This window comes from Physeter macrocephalus, chromosome 11 (genome assembly GCF_002837175.3).
Source record: "Physeter macrocephalus isolate SW-GA chromosome 11, ASM283717v5, whole genome shotgun sequence".
Classification (NCBI taxonomy): Eukaryota; Metazoa; Chordata; class Mammalia; order Artiodactyla; family Physeteridae; genus Physeter; species Physeter macrocephalus.
In genome coordinates, this window is record NC_041224.1 from 61,451,249 (window position 1) to 61,469,297 (window position 18,049).

An 18,049-nucleotide genomic window follows, 5' to 3' on the forward strand; every position below is an offset into this window, starting at 1 on the left:
ACTCTTCTGCAGGAATCCTCTGTAGACCAATCTGGTGCACCCATAGCCAGGCTCGGCCTACATCCTTTCCTCTGTGCTCAGGTTCACTCAATTTTTTTCTCTGAAAAGCCTCTGTTTCTGCTCTGCATTTGTATGGGCCAACTACTGTTTTAAGACTCAGCCTCATAGTCATGTGTCCTCCCCCTGGATTCTTCTAACAGCTTTTGTCTGAGCCACTTATTGACACTCAAAGTGTGGAACCATGTGTGGAAACCATTTTTCTTATTACGCACAAGGCATGGCTATAAGATAAGGAGATGCCAATATGCAACCGTTTTCCAATGAGGAAAGAGGATTAAAAAAAAAAAAATCAGAAGAGTAGCTAGAGAATCTGGAGAAAGTAGTTAGGCAGGTACCAAAGGAGGAGATGGCTGGTATTGTCAAAAGGCTGCAATATGGTCATTGGGAAAGATCCCCCAAAATAGAAAGAGGAAAGAGGTCTTTTGTGATCACTGAGAGATCAGCCCATTGTGTGGGTAAGCAGCATTGCAGTTGGGAAAATAAGAGATGAGAAAGTAAAGACAGCAAATACAGTTTCATGTCTCTTAAGCACTGATTCTGAGAAGAAAGGAGGTAGAGTAGTTTGAAAGGGTGGAGGAGGTTAGTTGTTTTGTTCTGTTCAAAGCATGGAGGAGACTGTGTTTGTGGGAGAAAAGAGCTAGATTAGAGGGGAAAATTGATAACAAGGAAAGGATGGTTGATTCATCAAAATCTGGGAATGGCTGTGATCCAGTGCACAGGTGCAGGGATTAACCTTGATGAGGAGAAAGGACACTTCTTGCTGTGGGACAGGGAATGAATGAAGGCTATAGGATAGGCATAATAATGAAGAGACTGGGCTTAAGGGGGAAAAAAGTTGGCTGTCATTGTAGAGGAAAGGCTAGGAAAGCCCGAATTTTCTGGAGTGGGTTCAGATTTCATACATAGTTGGCCACCATATATCTGTGGATTCAACCAATCATGGTATTCAGGAAAAAAAATTCCAGAAAGTCCTAAAAAGTTGCACCGGCAACTATTTACATAGTATTTACATTGTATTAGGTATTATAAATAATCCAGAGATGATTTAAAGGATATGGGAGGTAGGTTATATGCAAATACTACAGCCATTTTACATAAGGGAATTGAGCATCCACTATTTTAGTATCTGCAGGGGTCCTGGAACAAATACCCCAGGATACTGAGAGAGGACTGTATTTAAATATCACATTCTTCAGTCATTCCTTTTACATTTATTCAGTGCTCTGCTTGTGCCAGACACTGGGGTCTACAGAGATAAACATTTTCATTTAATTTCGGAATTTGTTATAATGGTGACTGAGATTTACTTTCTACTCTTCTAGAAGGCTTTCAGTAGAAATAAACACCAATCAGAAGGGTGTCCTTTGTCAGACCAGACGTCCCTAGTAGGGGTTGGGAAAACAATGGCATCTCAACAATGGCTCCCTGTTTGAGGTGGAGAGGGAGGAGAGGCCCTGATGGGGGGAAAACAGGTTTAGACCTGGGCAACCCGAGGAGGGTGCGCCCTCAACCAGGAAGAGGCGAACCTCTTGAGCCCTTCAGGCCGCGCGGTAACCGAGGGTTACAGCGCCCCAGTCCACGGTGGTGTGAAAACCACCTTCTTCCCTAACCAGGTATATCTACGGAGGCTGACCAGGACCAGACCCAAGCCAAACCTCTCCATCCAAGGTACCTTCCCTCTGCCCCTGACTACTTAAGGTCACTGCCCCTTTTGCCTAGTTTATTGATGAGGGGCGAGGGAGAAGGGAAGCGGTAGGCGAGTCACCTTTCCTATTTTACGATTGGTAGTATTAGGCTCCAAGTCCCGCCTCCTGCCGCGCCGCAGACAGGCTCTCGGGGTTGTCACTCGATCCTCTACAGCCGCCCCTCGCCGTGGCCCCGCCCCTCGCTGTGGCTGGGATCTCGCGGGAAGAGCGGTGGGCACGGCTGTGGCTCCGTCTCCCGGCTGCGCGCGGAGCGGGAGGGCTTTCCTCACACAAGCGCTTTCTCGCGGAGGGGTTGGAGCTGCGGCAGACGCAGGCCTGGGCAGCCCCTTCTCTGCCGCCTCCTTCTCTTCCTGAGGGCTACCCGGTCCTCTTGCCCTCCGACGCTACCCAGGTGAGGAAGCCCGGAGCTCGTCTTCGCTGAGGAGCGGTCGGGGAGCGGGGACACGGAGCAGCCGGGGCAGGGGGGCTCCCGACGGGGGCGGCTCCGCGGGCAGCGCGGCGCTGCCTGATGGGCGCGAGGCTTGGAGGGGTTCGTGAGTGCGGGGGTCGAGGAGGCGGTGGGGTGGGATCCGGGTGCGGGCGCCCATGGGCGGTGTAGCGGGTGCCAGGGCTCCTCGGGGTGAGGAGGCGGTTTAATGGGGGTCCGGGGTTTTTTCCGGCTTGGGGTGGTGGTGGCTGGCAGCATATTGGGTCCCGGGTCTTCGGGGTCGAAGGAGATTTATCAGGATCCTTCGGTTCCTTGAGGTGGTATAACGCGGTTCCGGGACAAGGGGTCCTTTTATCGCGGTCTCAGGCTCTTTGGGGGCAGAGGATTCAGTTTAGGAAGGTCCTAGGTCTCTGAAGGGGCAGATCCATGGGGCTTTGGGGGTCCTTTGAGCGAGAGTGGGCGTCTCGTTTCGCATTCCTGGGATAAAGAAGCAGTATTGGGGTTCCGTCTGTTTATCGGCGTCTCCGGGCGAGAGGGCGATGTATCTGCGTCCTGCAGGGGCCGGGACCTCCTTGGTGGGCTGCTGGGGGCGGAAGGGTTTACAGCGGAGACCATCGTCTTTATTGGGGTTTCTGCTTTGCCCAGAGGGGGGCGGTAACTTGGCACGGCCTCCAGTCTTTTCGGGGGCGACTGGGCGAGTTAGTGGGTCCCCGGGAGATCTCGAAGGGAGGGCGCGGCTCTGCAGGCGCTGGGTCGGCTCGGGGCGGGAAGGGGACTCTGGTGACATCCCGAGCCAGCCTAGTACACAGTCTGTGGCTGGTCAGCAGCCTGGAACAAATCTCTTTCTAGATGAGATTTACTCAATGCTTAGTTGAAGGATCGATCCGTGTTGTTGCCTAGTTGGAGAAATAGTGGGTTTGTTCTGCAGTTTTCTTCTCTCTGTCCCGGGATCCCTGTGGAGGCGTGCTGGTCTCCCTGCTCTGGGAGCGGGAGAGTGGCAGGCAGCACCTTAAAGTGGGCATGTAGACTGTAGATTCTTAAGGAAGCGAGTGTCCTCCGGGTCAGCGTGGAAGCCGCTGAGGATAGAGAAGGCTGTGAGGTTTTGGCTTCCTTTCCTAGGTGGTCTGCTTTGCTCATCCTGCATTAGTAGGTCTGTCCTGAAGTCTTGCTCGAGTGTTAGGCAGTCAAGCAGTGCTGGGAAGTGTGTTCTGGCTTCTCCCTGTCCTTTGAAAAGCATTTGTGGAGAGGGGGAACTTCAAGTTCAGCTTCCAAATAACGCATTGGAATTCGAAGTTGCAAAGCTAGAGCTCTGCAGAAGCGTCATTTGGGACCTGTAAGCATGGCTAACAGACAGCTCTTTTAGAGAATCCTGCTTAACAGTTTTATTGTAAAGGTACAGTTAGTCTTGACTCCTATGCAGAGTCCTTGGTAATTAGCCCAGACTTAGGTGGAATTCAAATAAAATTACCTGTATATATGTGTATGTGGGTTTTTTTGGTTTTATTTTGTTTTTTTTTATGTTTCCGTCAGACAGTCTGTTCCTTTGCTTGACAGTTCTCCTGGTTAGATAGCTCCTTTATCATAGAGGCCCGTAAATGAAGTCTGTATGTGGCAGGCAATGGAACCTGTACTCACAGTAATTCTGTGATTTGGGATAAACAGACAAATTTGAGTATGCTAAAACAGAGAACTTTGCTTGCCTCTTTCTTTTTCTTAGTGACATTTTTTTAATGACATTTCTTTTGATCTTAGAACCAGAAACATTAGTGATAATCTACTTAATACTTGACTTTTGTAATCATTTTAAAAAAACAAGGGAATTCTGCATAGCAATGCATAAAGCTTAAGTTTTTTTGGTTTTTGTTTTGGTTATAAATTCCTGATCAAACCAAAATGCCTGATTGAGTTTTATAAGATAGTTTTGACTATCAAAACTGATCAGTTGAGCAGATATTTGATTGGAACCACAGCCAAAAAAACTCTAAGCAGATCTTTTTTTCCTCATTATTTTTGAAAGCCAATGAAAAATTAAGCAGATGTCAGTAACTTTTGAAAAAGCAGCTTTCATAATTTCTAAGTAAACATACTGATCAGTCAAAAAATATTTGATTGCCTGGTAGCTGTCACAGCATGGAGGCACAATGATTCCAGCTCTCATGAAACCTATATCAAGAGAGAGAAAGACAACAAATAAATAAAATAAATGCATAAAGTAATTGAGATGCTGATAAGGAAGAAATAAACAGGATAGTTGGGGTTTTGCTCACTTAAAAAAAAATAACCTCTGAATGATAATATAATTGATGTCTGTCATGTTAACCAGAAACCAGGGAAGATAACGATCTACCTTCTGAATTAATAAAGATTAAATTATGATCAGTAGAGTTTGAGTGTTAAATATATTTTGACTCTGAGGATTAGCATCTTCTGTTATATAAGCATAAAAAAAGTCTGTAAGGATAAACATCAGACTTTTAAGTGTTCGGGGGATTCTTCAGGAGATAGTTGCAAAGGCATGGAAGAGAGTTATTCATTATTAATATATGCTTTTATACTATTTGAATTTATTTCAGTGAGCAGACATTACTTAAGGGTAAATTAGTGAGTCTAAAAATTAAAATTTTGGTCACTATGCAAATTTGTGAAATGTACTGTATTTATAAGGCATTTTGTCAGTGTTGCCACTTCTACTGTGCGTACTAGTGAAGGAAAAATGTATTTCAAGTATGTAAAATTATAGGAATGGGGTGGGGAGGGGAGCACAGCAGAATAAGTAAAAGACTGAGGCCCAAGTTAAATCTTAAAACATGGTAAAGATGTTGGATCTTTAATTATACAAAGATAAATTAATCTTAGGCCTTTCTTATTTCAAATTTGTTTCCTGAGTTTGAAAAAGGAAGTTTTTAGACTCCCTAGAGAAGAATAGGTTGTGTTTTTGTGGCGGGGCAGGAGGTGTTTTTATTGTGGCACAGATTTCAGGATGGGATTTCTTTTTGTCAGACATATGGACACCTAATAGATGTTTTTCTTGTGAGGCATATGAAACAAAAATAGTTTTATAGTTCATTATTACGCTGCTGAAAATGACAATACCAGTGTATTTTGGATTATCATTCAAAATTCTGAAATTATAAATGTGACATACTAAGCCAATTTCTAGAAAGGAAATCATAGGACATGAATTCCAATCTTAACTGTGGTGCTAACCATCTGACCTTGGATGATTCCTTAGTCTCTCAGGGCCTCAGTTTCCATATATATAAAATTAAAGAAAGAGAAGTCCCTGTCAGTAATCAATATAAACTCCAATTCCAAGGTTTTTATTACATAGGTTTTTATGTTGCGGATCTACAGTATTATATGTACAAAAAGGGATAGATGCCATAAGAGTAGCTAGTTCTCAGGTACAATAATTTTTATATATCATACCTAATTTTAGAGCCTCTTCTGTTTTAAGATATATAGGAAATATTTAATTCAAGAATATACATTCATGAAGGTAAATGATTTCCTTTTGGTAATTTAGCTTTATCTGTTAAAGCGTTATTGTTTTTGCTTCTGATCCCTGGTTCTGTAATAGAGTATCTATATGATAATGTAATGTCCTTATTTAACTCTGTGTGTAGAATGAGGTCTCTAGTGGTTGACCCCCTTTAATCTATCCTTTACACTGCTGCCAATGTGATTTTTCTAAAATGCAAGTATGTTCAGTGCTTTTTTCTTAAAACCCATACTTCTCCCTTACCTACAGTATTTAGTTCTATGGTTACAAGGCCCTTCATCATCGGGCTCATCTCCTGCATTTCTCCCACCATACATCTCAAGCTCCAACTGTACTAATAACATCAGTTTACTGAAAGAGCCATACTTTTTCCTGACTCAGAGCCTTCTTATATATTCTCCCTGCTGCTTAGAATGCCTTTCCTTCTCGTGTCTTACTGACAGAGTCTAGTGATTTTTCAAGATACAACTTAAGCGCTGTCTGCTTTTTGAGTCTTCTGTGAGCTCTGGTCCTCGCTCTTCCAGCCCCACTAGGTATTCACTCTCTGTATCTTGTTCATTCATTCTCTTATGTTCATTAGTATGCTGTAATTATGTATGTCTCTCTCTTCCTGGACTCAGAAGCCGATGTATATTTATCTTATTACTTATTTAATATCTATTGCTTAGTTTACACAGTTGGCTCTCATTACAGATTTGAACTCTCAGTGCCAAGATTAGCATCTTCATAATGTCTGAGTTAAGCCCAAATCTCAGTCTTGTCCTATTTTTCTAAAACGTTGGGCTTTCTGTATTATCTTACTCTCTTGCCCCTATGACCGCAAACTGACATTAGATCTGTAGTTCTTATCCTCATGTTTAAGAAAAGAGACTATCAGCACTGTAGGAGTTAGGGGTTACTCTGTTAAACTTGCAGAAAAGTCATGCAGAATTTTGAGGCAACCACTAATCCCTGTATCTAAAGTTGTTAGCACAGTTATGAACTAGTTTGAGTATTTCAGATCTTAGACATCAGTGATTTAGTAGATATTTTACCTTGGCTGCTTTCTGTATGGGAAATGATTGTTGCCAGTGTGTATGGGATTTTATAGTGGCTTAATAGTTGCTTTACATACATTACCTTTAATTCTGAAAACAAATCCTGCAAATTTAGTAACTTTCTCAGGGTTATTATCTACTAAGAAGCAGGCTATGTAGATCCAGGTCTGTCTTACTCCAGATTCTATGCTTTTTCAAAATACTACACTGCTTTCTGAATATGAGTTCTTATTCAGTGTATTTAAAATTATTAATAGATATTTTATTCATTTTATAAATTGAAGAAGTAGGTTGTGAGGTTTATCCATTCAGCTTTTTCAAAAAAAGCTAAAGTAGAGGATTTGAGATTGATTGGACTTTAGAGACCACTTAATCCAACTCCTACATTTAGCCTATGAGGGAACTGACATACACAAGAATAGTTAAATGACTTGCTCAAGATCACACAGCTTTGTAGCTGGTTAAGATTTGTTGTTGTTGTTAAGCCAGTTATGACCATAGGTGTTGTAAAACCATTATTTGAAAGGAAACCAGGTGCCTGATGTTCCCCCCAGGAAAAAAGCCGAGAGTGGCTTTTAGAAAAGTGATGTTGAGGATCTCAGAGTCTTAAGGACATGGCTCAGAGAAAATCCAGACTTTGGATCATGACACGTGGAGACGCTTCAGTGCCTCTTCACTCACGTAGCTCCCTAGTCTTGGTTTCTTTCCTTCATCTTTTTTCTTTTTAAAAATCTATTCACAGTTTACTAATCTTCTGCCTGCTAAAGTTATTAGCAGCAGCCTGACCAGTAACCATTTACATGCTAACCATGGGCTAACAGGGATACAAAAAAGCATAAAGTCTAGTCACTGCCCTGAAGAGGCTCAGTTTATTGGGAGTGGGAGGCAGTAAGTATTTAATTGCAAGGCAGTATATAAAGATGCCATGAGTGATGCAGCTCCAGGAGCTCAGAAGATAAAGGTAAATGTGGACTGGGCTAGTGGCTGCAGAAGTTTCTATGTAGAAAAGGTTTGATTTAAGTTAGTCTTTAAATGAGGGATTGGAGGGAAAGACTGGGGAAAAGAATATCTGGCTGTGTGTGTGTGTGTGTGTGTGTGTGTGTGTGTGTGTGTGTGTGTGTATTTTTTTAATCTAACCCTTGTTCACTTCCCTTTAGCTGCAGTGGCCTCCTTGCTGTTTTAGAAGGCCTGGAACATGTTCTTCCAGATATCTGTATGTCTCCCTCCCTTCCTTCCTTCAGGTCTGAATTAAAGTATCACCCCTTCTGAAAGGCCTTTACTGATACCTTGTTTAAAATTACAGCATCCATACTCTTCCTATCACTCTTCCCTGCTTCGTTTCTTTTTGTGTGCTTTTCTGCAGTCCAACACACTGCTTTTATTATCTTTCTAACCCTACTATAATGTAAGATCCCTGAGAGCAGGGATTTTTACCCATTTTATTCAGTGCTATATCCCCAGCACCCACGGGATACAAAGTAGGTGCTCACATTGTACCTTTTACAAAGTAGGTGCTCACATTTTTGTTAAATGAATAAGGCAATCGAACTTTAAAACAGAAACTTGAAGATTGTTTGATCTAACCTCTCTCCTTCCTTCCTTCCTTGCTGGCTGGCATGGAGGACGAGGAACTTTCTCTTCTATTTAAAAAAAATTTTTTTTCTAGGACTTAAATTGTATACAGTGCAGAAATCATAAACAGCTCAATGAGTTTCTACATATGTAAGCATGTGATCACCAACCACACCAAGAATAGAACACTTCTAGGACCTCAGCATCCTTCCTTACTCTCTGCTAGTCAGTACTTCCCAAAGGTAACCACTATTCTGACCACCATCACAGTAGATTAGTTTTGCTTTTTCTTAAACTTCATACATTGGGTTGGCCAAAAGTTTCATTCAGTTTTTTCCGTAAGATGGCTCTAATAGCACTTAGCTGTCTTTAACTTCATTCGAAACAATTTTGTTAGATTTTATGTGACAGCTGTATATCAGCATACCTTTAAAAAAAGACATCAAGATTGGTGAATTTTTGTGTAGCCATTTTAATATTGAAGGTGGAAGAAAAAAAAGCTAACATTTTCAGCCTATTATGCTTTATTATTTCAAGAAAGGTAAAAACACAACTGAAACACAAAAAAAAGATTTGTGCAGTGTATGGAGAAGGTGCTGTGACTGATCGAACATGTCAGAGGTGGTTTGTGAAGTTTCGTGCTGGAGATTTCTCACTGGACGATGCTCCACGATCAGGTAGACCAGTTGAAGTTGATAGTGATCAAATCGAGACATTAATTGAGAACAGTCAACGTTATCCCACGCGGGAGATAGCCGACATACTCAAAATATCCAAATCAAGTGTTGAAAATCACTGCACCAGCTTGGTTATGTTCATCGCTTTGATGTTTGGGTTCCACATAAGTTAAGCAAAGAAAACCTTCTTGACCGTATTTCCACATACGATTCTCTACTTAATGAAAACGTTCCGTTTTTAAAACAAATTATGATGGGCAATGAAAAGTGGATACTGTACAACAGTGTGGAATGGAAGAGATCGTGGGGCAAGCGAAATGAACCACCACCAACCACACCAAAGGCCGGTTTTCATCCAAAGAAGGTGATGTTGTATATTTGGTGGGATTGGAAGGGAGTCCTCTATTATGAGCGCCTTCCGGAAAACCAAACAATTAATTCCAACAAGTACTGCTCCCAGTTAGACCAACTGAAAGCAGCACTTGATGAAAAGCGTCCGGAATTAGTCAACAGAAAAGGCATAATCTTCCATCAGGATAATACAAGACTTCATGTTTCTTTGATGAGCAGGCAAAAACTGTTACAGCTTGGCTGGGAAGTTCTGATGTATCTGCCTTATTGAGTCAACAGAAAACACATGATCTTCCACCAGGATAACGCAAGACCACATGTTTATTTGATGACCAGGCAAAAACTGTCACAGCTTGGCAGGGAAGTTCTGATTCATCCATTGTATTCACCAGACATTGCACCTTCGGATTTCCATTTATTTAGGTCTTTACAAAATTCTCTTAATGGAAAAAATTTCAATTCCCTGGAAGACTGTAAAAGGCACCTGGAACAGTTCTTTGCTCAAAAAGCCGAAAAGTTTTGGGAAGACAGAATTGTGAAGTTGCCTGAAAAATGGCAGAAGGTAGTGGAACAAAAGGATGAATAGGTTGTTCTATAAAGTTCTTGGTGAAAATGAAAAACGTGCCTTTTAGTTTTACTTAAAAACTGAAGGCACTTTTTGGCCAACCCAATAAATGGAATCAAATCAGTTTTTAAGTTAGCAGAAGTTCATTCTTTTTCATTGCTGTATAGTATTCCATTGTGTGAGTATATTTTTTTATTGTACTATTTATAGACATTTGGGCCATTTCCAGGTTTTAGCTCTTAGGAACAAAGCTGCTAAGAACAATTTTGTACCTGTCTTTTTGTGGGCATAAAGATTCATTTCTTGGCTAAAAAACTAGAAGTTAACCTCATCTTCATATAGATATAGATATATAGATACATACACATAATTCTTAATTCCATGTTGTCCTTAGCACATGATAGATGATCATTAAATGACTGAAGATAAATTATTAACTAATCATGTACTGTGAGATTATCTCAAACTTATTAAAAATATTGGAGAACAGCTTCTGGTCCGTGCTTTTGTTCTTATATCTGACTTAAAACATGTAGCACTTAACTTTATCCAGGCTGTACACATTTCTCTTTCCTCTTGATTAGCCTCTTTTTTTAAAATCATGTTCTTTATTAGTTGGTGCCCCTTCTCCAGAAGATGGGAGAAATATGTCCAGAAAAGAGGAAATTCAAATTAATTAATTTTAAGGTGTGAATTTCAGAACTGGTTGGCTATTTTTCTATATTTTCCCAACTTAAAAAAGTCATTTCTTTTTGACAGTTTGGTTCTACTGTACATTATATATATATTTTACTATTCTATACAGTTTGAAATCATTTATACCAATGCGTAAGTTATGTTTTGGTATATGTCAAGCAAAGGCTTTCTTTGATGGTCTTAAGAAATTTTAGAAATGGCTTCAGTTGGTGAAGAATGCAAATGAGAACCCCTACAATAATAGAAGAAATCATGAGAAATATTTTTCTAATTCTGGAAAAGTTTTCAGTTCCCTTTTGAAGTGATTTCTAAGCTAAGACTTGAAAGATGAGTAGGAAACAAGGTGGATGAGATGCCCGGTAGGGAATGGGGTAAAAGCACTGTAGGTGGGGAGCTGTCTTTACAGAGAGAGAGCAGGGCAGATTTGGGAATCTGCAGGCAATTCAGGAGGGCTAGAGCAGTGGTTTTCAAGCTATAATGTGAATATGAATCTCCCGGTAGGAGTGGGGCTCATGAATTTGGAGTGCTAACATGTTCACAGGTTGTAGAGATGTCGCTGGTTCAAGTATCACACTTTGCAAACCACTTGGCCAGAGCATAGGAGGCAAGTGAGAAGGAAGGAGTGGGGAGTGAATGCAATGACCATATCATGGAGGATCTTACAACTAATGTAAGGAATTTGGATTTAAGGCAGTGGTAACCCACTGAAGGGTGCTAAGCAGAATAGTGACCTTGTGAGATTTGTGATTTTCGAGAGGGCAGTAGTGGTGGAAATCATCTTTAGGGGTAAACTCCATCCACATTTGAAACTGTACAGATTAATGTCTGAGCAATGATAGTTTACCCATTCATTAATAATTATTGTTTTTCCCAGTGGCAGATTCAGTTCATTTAAAGGAATAGTTTGGTTATGTTTATTAATTTAGATGTTATATGTTAGATTAATCTTTTTTTCTTCCAGGGATATTATTACTTATTATATAATAAGTATTACAATTTAACTCATAATTACATTTTTAACCCTGTTTGATGGGATTTAATTTTTGTCCATGTTGTACCATATGATAGTTCAAAGTCTTCTTTTTAATTGTATTGATTAAAAAATAAGCTAGCTGGTGGTGCTTATTATATGGTAGGAATGATCTTAATGATACATAGTAATTTGAGTTAGTTTGTCATGAGCTTTTGTAAATGTTATTAATTAGAAGGCTTTAATTTATTTCAGCTGTTTAAATATCAGTAAGTTTTCCAATATTATAAACTTAGGAATGTGTGTGTAGCTTGTTTTTCCCCCTTATTTTATAAGTTCTAGGAACTCATTTTAAATACGTGGAGAAATACTAAAGACAAAGATCTAATGCCTCAGCTCAAATATAAACATTGCTAACATTATGGTACACATTCTTCCTCCTTCCATGAATATATTTATTCATTTGTATACTGTTTATTCTCCCACCATGAATTTATATCATAAAGATTTTCGTACTTTGTCAAAATTGTTTCAAAACTGAATTTTTAATAGCAGCATAATATTCTGTTGAATGGATGTGTAATGATTTAACCATTCCCAATTACTGAATATTTTTTTCCTCTGCAGATAACACTTGAAGAAAATCTTTGTGCATAAATATTTCTCCATACTTGATTATTTTCTTAGGATAGGAATAAAAATGTTGAGTCAAAAGGTAAGAAGAACTTAAAAAAATTAGGTATTGCCACATTACTTTCTAGAAAGGTTATGCCACTTTACATGCCAATATCAGTATTAGTTTTAAAAATCTTTTCTAGGGAATTCCCTGGTTATCCAGTGGTTAAGCCTCCACACTTCCACTGCAGTGGGCACAGGTTTGATCCCTGGTCGGGGAACTAAGATCCTGCATGCTGTGTGGCACAACCAAAAAAATTAATTAAAAAATTAAAAAAAGAACCCTTTTCTAATTTAATAAGCAGAAATGATCTGACTTTAATTTGTATTTCTTTGATTATAACTGAAGAGCATTGCAAAATTTTTTTTGAAGTTGCATATTAAAAGATTTTTAAAAGACTACCACATGCATTATGTTATAAGGTAAAATGTTTTAACTGGAATTAATGTTTTATTATTGTAGTTTTTTCTTTTAATAGATAAATTAATTTCTTGAATAGTTATTAAAAAAACTTACAAAATTCAAAGACCCAAACAGTTGCCCTAGAGGCAACTACTGTTACCAGTTTCTTATATGTACTTCCAAAGGTATTGTAAATCATGTGTGTGTGTGCCAAAACATTAGACGAATTATGGAGAACATTCATTAAAATACTGTCCAGTTCAGATGTGGTATTGTGTACTAAACTGTGTACTAAAAATTAGAAAGGGTCTAAAAATGATTAGTATCTGGCTACTGGCCCAGAAGGAAGAAAAGCAGGGTCTGGCAGCATTTGGCAGTAATTTTCTATAAGACAAGTGGCCTTAGCTCTTTTTATTATTGGATCGATTCTTTGACAATAGCACTTCTGTTTATAGTACCTATTCTGTAGTTCTATTCCAAAAAGAAAAGCCAAGTGTTTGAAAATTAGTTGATGCCTGAAAGAAACTCTTTAAAGTACAAAAGCTATTTGAAGGTATTTAGGAACAAGATACTTTCTTCTTAGGTATTTTAGGATTTCTTTGGCAAGTACAGTTGTATCAGAATTTTCATGACTTTGTTGCTTAACAGTGAAAGTTCGAGCTTGAATAATTATAAATGAAATTCATCATTTCCCTAAACTCTTATTTACCTAATTCAAAAACCAATCAGCCATGATAAAAAATATTTTAAAACATATTTTAAAAAGATTTTCATGCCAATAATATAGTAGTAATTTGTCTCATACAATCAAAGATCTTTTTGAGCTTGGAGGCCACTGCTAAATAATTTGAACAATAAGAGTCGGAGGTTTTAATTGGATTCTACAGAGCTTTAATGCTTTAGGGAAAAGATATTTGCTTTGGGGATAGATTTTTTTTTTTTTAAGCCCATGTTTCCAAAGACAAAATTTGGGGATGACTATTTTTTTTTTAAATGGAAATGCATTTCTTTTATTTATTTATTTATTTTATTTTACTTTTGGCTGTGTTGGGTCTTCGTTTCTGTGTGAGGGCTTTGTCTAGTTGTGGCAAGCGGGGGCCACTCTTCATCGCGGTGCGCGGGCCTCTCAATATCGCGGCATCTCTTGTTGCGGAGCACAGGCTCCAGACGCGCAGGCTCAGTAGTTGTGGCTCATGGGCCTAGTTGTTCCGTGGCATGTGGGATCTTCCCAGACCAGGGCTCGAACCCGTGTCCCCTGCATTAGCAGGCAGATTCTCAACCACTGCGCCACCAGGGAAGCCCCTGGGGATGACTGTTGTTTACTGAATACTAACTCTGTGTGGGCCAGGATAAGTTAGGGGTATTATGAGAGTTCCTATTTGCTGGAATTCATGTCTCCTATTCCAGATTAATTATAGGGCTGTAAAGGCTGCTAAAGAATTTGCACCTAATAGTGGTTGGTAATATATGAGTAGTTTTAAGAAAGAATTTACCAAAGGTGGGAAAAGATCCTCTTGACTTTAAAGAAACATTTAATTTTGAAATAGTTATATGTTTATAGGAGAATTGCAAAGTACAAAGAATTCCCATACACCTTTCACCCAGCTTCCCCTAATGTTAACATCTTATATAACCATGGCAAATTTATCAAAACTAAGAAATTAATCCTGATTTTTTTTTTAAGGGGAATTCAGCAAACTTTTTTTTTTGAACACGTATTATGTGTAACAGAGTGTTTTAGCTGCTGATACACAATTTGGAAAAGAAGTAAAGGTTGCAGATAATAATAATAAAATAGTGAGCTTGGTGTTATTCCTGAACAAACTGTCAGATTATTGAACACATATATTTTTGATACCCCCCCAAAAAAGACACTAATCACTAGGAGCCAGCATGGGTTTACAGAGGACAAGTCATGCCACACTAGCCTCTCTTTTTTTCTTATAGGGTATGTAAGCTGGTAGGTACATCAGGAGATGCTCTGGCCATAATATATCTAGAATTATGGCTACATTTATTGGATTTTAAATTTTGTGCTGGGTAGTGGGTTAAACACTTTATATAGATTGCCTCATTTAGTCCTGTTTTACAAATGAGGAAAGGGACCCCAAAGGTTATACAGGTAGCATTTGATAGCCTTTTATTATATCTTTGTAGAAAAGATACAGAAATGTAGTTAATAATTGCATAGGCAGGTGGATTTGTAATTGATTAATGAATGGGCTGATGTTAAAATTAAACTGCAGTTCATTCTTAGTGGTGAGCCTCAAGATGCTATCTTCCCCCATGTCCTTTTAAGATGTTTATCATAAGTTATTCTCAAAATTGTGAGGGAGTGCTAGTATGTTATGTGACAGAATCAGGATCCTCCCCAGCCCACTTTATTTTTAATAATTAGAACGGTGGACTGTATCTAAGAAAATATCTGTTATAATAATTTTATTTATTTATTTTTACCCTTTTAAAAAAATTTTATTTTTTTAATTTATTTATTTTTGGCTGCGTTGGGTCTTTGTTGCTGTGCGCGGGCTTTCTCTAGTTGCGGTGAGCGGGGGCTGCTTTTTGTTGCGGTGTGCAGGCTTCTCATTGCAGTGGTTTCTCTTGTTGCTGAGCACGGGCTCTAGGTGCACGGGCTTCAGTAGTTGCAGCATGCAGCCTCAGTAGTTGTGGCTCGCGGGCTCTAGAGCACAGGCCCAGTAGTTGTGGCGCACGGGCTTAGTTGCTCCGTGGCATGTGGGATCTTCCCGGACCAGGGCTTGAACCCTTGTCCCCTGCATTGGCAGGCGGATTCTTAACCACTGCACCACCAGGGAAGTCCCTATGATAATTTTATTTTTGGTGTGTTAATATTTGATAGGGACAAACAAAGCCCTATAATTGAATTTTTTTTTTTTAAATCTGCACAAATACAGGGTTGGAGACTAGGAGGGCTAACAGCAGTAGGTGTAGGTGTATTTTTTTTTCAAAGCAGGTGTGTGCCTGGGTGTGTCTTCTTATTTGTCTGAAGTTGGTGAGTCCATGGTTTATTATAACTGCCCTAAAGGCTAACACCCGTGTAACAGTGTTATTTTGAGACATGTCCAAAACACAGTTGATTTTCCTTTTCTACTTTGCATTTAGCTTAGTGCTCTCAGTTCGGTTTGCCACATTTTAAGGAGGACATTGATAGACAGTGAGTTCAGAGGAGAGTAATTGGAATGAAGCAGTGTCTTGAAACAGATGCTTGCACGATAATTGACATATTTGAGGTTTTCAGCCTGGAAGAAAGAAGACTTTAGTGGGGTATATGGTAATGCTTTTCAAATTGGGTAATTGAATGATCTTTAATATTCTTCCTGACTCAAATATGTGATTCTGTGAAACACATGAAGGAATGGCATGTGGAAGAGGGATTAAACATATCTTTTGCATCCCCAGAGGGTAGAACTACGAACAATGAGTAAAAGTTAGAGGAAGGAAAATACTGGTACGTAAGAGGATGTTTTTAACAATTGAACCGAAAATAGAGTGGACATTCTGTCATTGAGGCATTAAAGCATGTATTGAGTAGAGTTTAATCAAGCTATCCTGTAAGGACTTTTCCAACTCCAACCTTTAAAAAATTTTTTATTGGTTATAATTCCCCATAGCAAAACTTTCTGTTGGGTTACCTCACTTATTCTCAACATCTTATGTTTTCATATAGTATCAAACATTAGTATATAATAATATTATTATTATAATGCAAATTTAAACAACAGTAGAGCATGTTTTCACCTTCCAGATTGACCAAGATTAAAACGTTCAATAATGGCAAGGATGTGTAGAATCACTGTCTCTCATACACTGTAGGCAGGAATGTAAATGTGTGCAGTTTCTTTGCAGGGCAAGTTGGCTTTACTTATTAATAAAATGATAAGACATATTATTGGGTGAAAAAAATAAGTGGCAGGACAATGTTTATGGTATGCTGACATTACTGCAAAACAGTTTTGTATGTGTGGGTTTAAATAACATACATATTCACACATTAATAAACACAGTTATGTTTCTGTGTGCATAGACTTTTCTGGAAAAGAGTTAGGAGATTGGAAGTCTGAGATCTCAGTAAGACTGGTTTGATTTAGTTGTGTACACTTTTATACTTCTTGATTTTTTTTTTTCTTTTTTGTTTTTGAAGAGTGTATTGTAAAAAGATTTTTTTATTTTGAAGTAATTATAGATTCACAGTAACTTCCAAAATTAGTACAGAGAGGTCCCATGTGTCTTTCATCCAGTTCCCCTCAGTGGTAACATTTTATTTTATTTTTTTTTAATTAATTAATTTTATTTATTTATTTTTGGCTGTGTTGGGTCTTCATTGCTGCGCACAGGCCCTCTCTAGTTGCGGCGAGTGGGGGCTACTCTTTGTTGCAGTGCACAGGCATCTCATTGCGGTGGACTCTTGTTGCAGAGCACGGGCTCTAGGCGCGTGGGCTTCAGTAGTTGTTGCTCGCAGGCTCTAGAGCGCAGGCTCAATAGTTGTGGCGTATGGGCTTAGTTGCTCCGCGGCATGTGGGATCTTCCAGGACCAGGGCTCGAACCCGTGTCCCCTGCTTTGGCAGGTGGATTCCTAACCACTGCGCCACCAGGGAAGCCCCAGTGGTAACATTTTAAATAACTATAGTACAATATCAAAACCAGGAAATCGACTTTAGTACAATCCACAGATCTTATTCTTTTTTCACCAGTTTTACATGTGTTCCTTTGTGTGTATAATTCTTTGCAGTTTTATCAAGTGTATACTTGTGTAATCACCATCACAATTGAGATACAGTACTATTCCATCACCAGAAAGATCCCCTAACCTCTGGCAACCACTAATTTGTTCTCCATTACTGTTTTGTCATTTCCAGATATTATATAAATGGAATCGTACAGTATGTAACCTTTGAGACTGGCTTTTTAAAAACTCTGCATAATTCCCTTGAAATCCATCCAAGTTGTTACATGTATCAATAGTTCCTTTTTATTGCTGAACAGTATCCCATGGTATAAATGTATGAGAGTTTGTTTAATCTTCACCCACTGATGGACAGTTGAGCAGTTTCATTTTTGGCTATTACAAATACAGCTGCTATCAACATTTCTATACAAGCTTTTGTGTGCACATGAGTTTTCATTTCTCTGGAATGAGTGTCTAGGAGTGTAAATTCCAGGGTAGTATGGTAAATATATTTAAGAAAGTGTTAAGAAACTACCAAACCGGTTTCCAGAGTGGTGTACCAATTTATGTTCCTATCAGCATTGTATTAGAGGTCTAGTTTGTCTATCTTCGTTATTAGCATTTGGTATTGTCACTGTTTTTTATTTTAGGTGTTCTAATAGATATGTAGTGGTATCTCATTATGGTTTTAATTTTCATTTCCTGATGACTAATGATGTTGAAC

At 39.1% G+C, this 18,049-nt stretch overlaps 1 protein-coding gene across 8 annotated transcripts in view; it reads left to right on the forward strand.

Annotated features, from left to right (window-relative positions):
* The first annotated feature begins 1,982 nt into the window (after positions 1-1,982).
* The window catches only part of GLCE (glucuronic acid epimerase), a 118,416-nt gene continuing 102,349 nt past the window's right edge, over positions 1,983-18,049 (forward strand). For 4 of the 8 annotated variants that reach the window (XM_028495179.2, XM_007120399.4, XM_028495181.2 and 1 more), the window contains exon 1: positions 1,983-2,157. The gene's annotated coding sequence lies outside the window, so the exon portion shown is untranslated. The remainder of the gene's footprint in view (positions 2,158-18,049) is intronic. The other 4 variants (XM_028495178.2, XM_028495182.2, XM_007120398.4 and 1 more) reach the window with 1 other exon arrangement.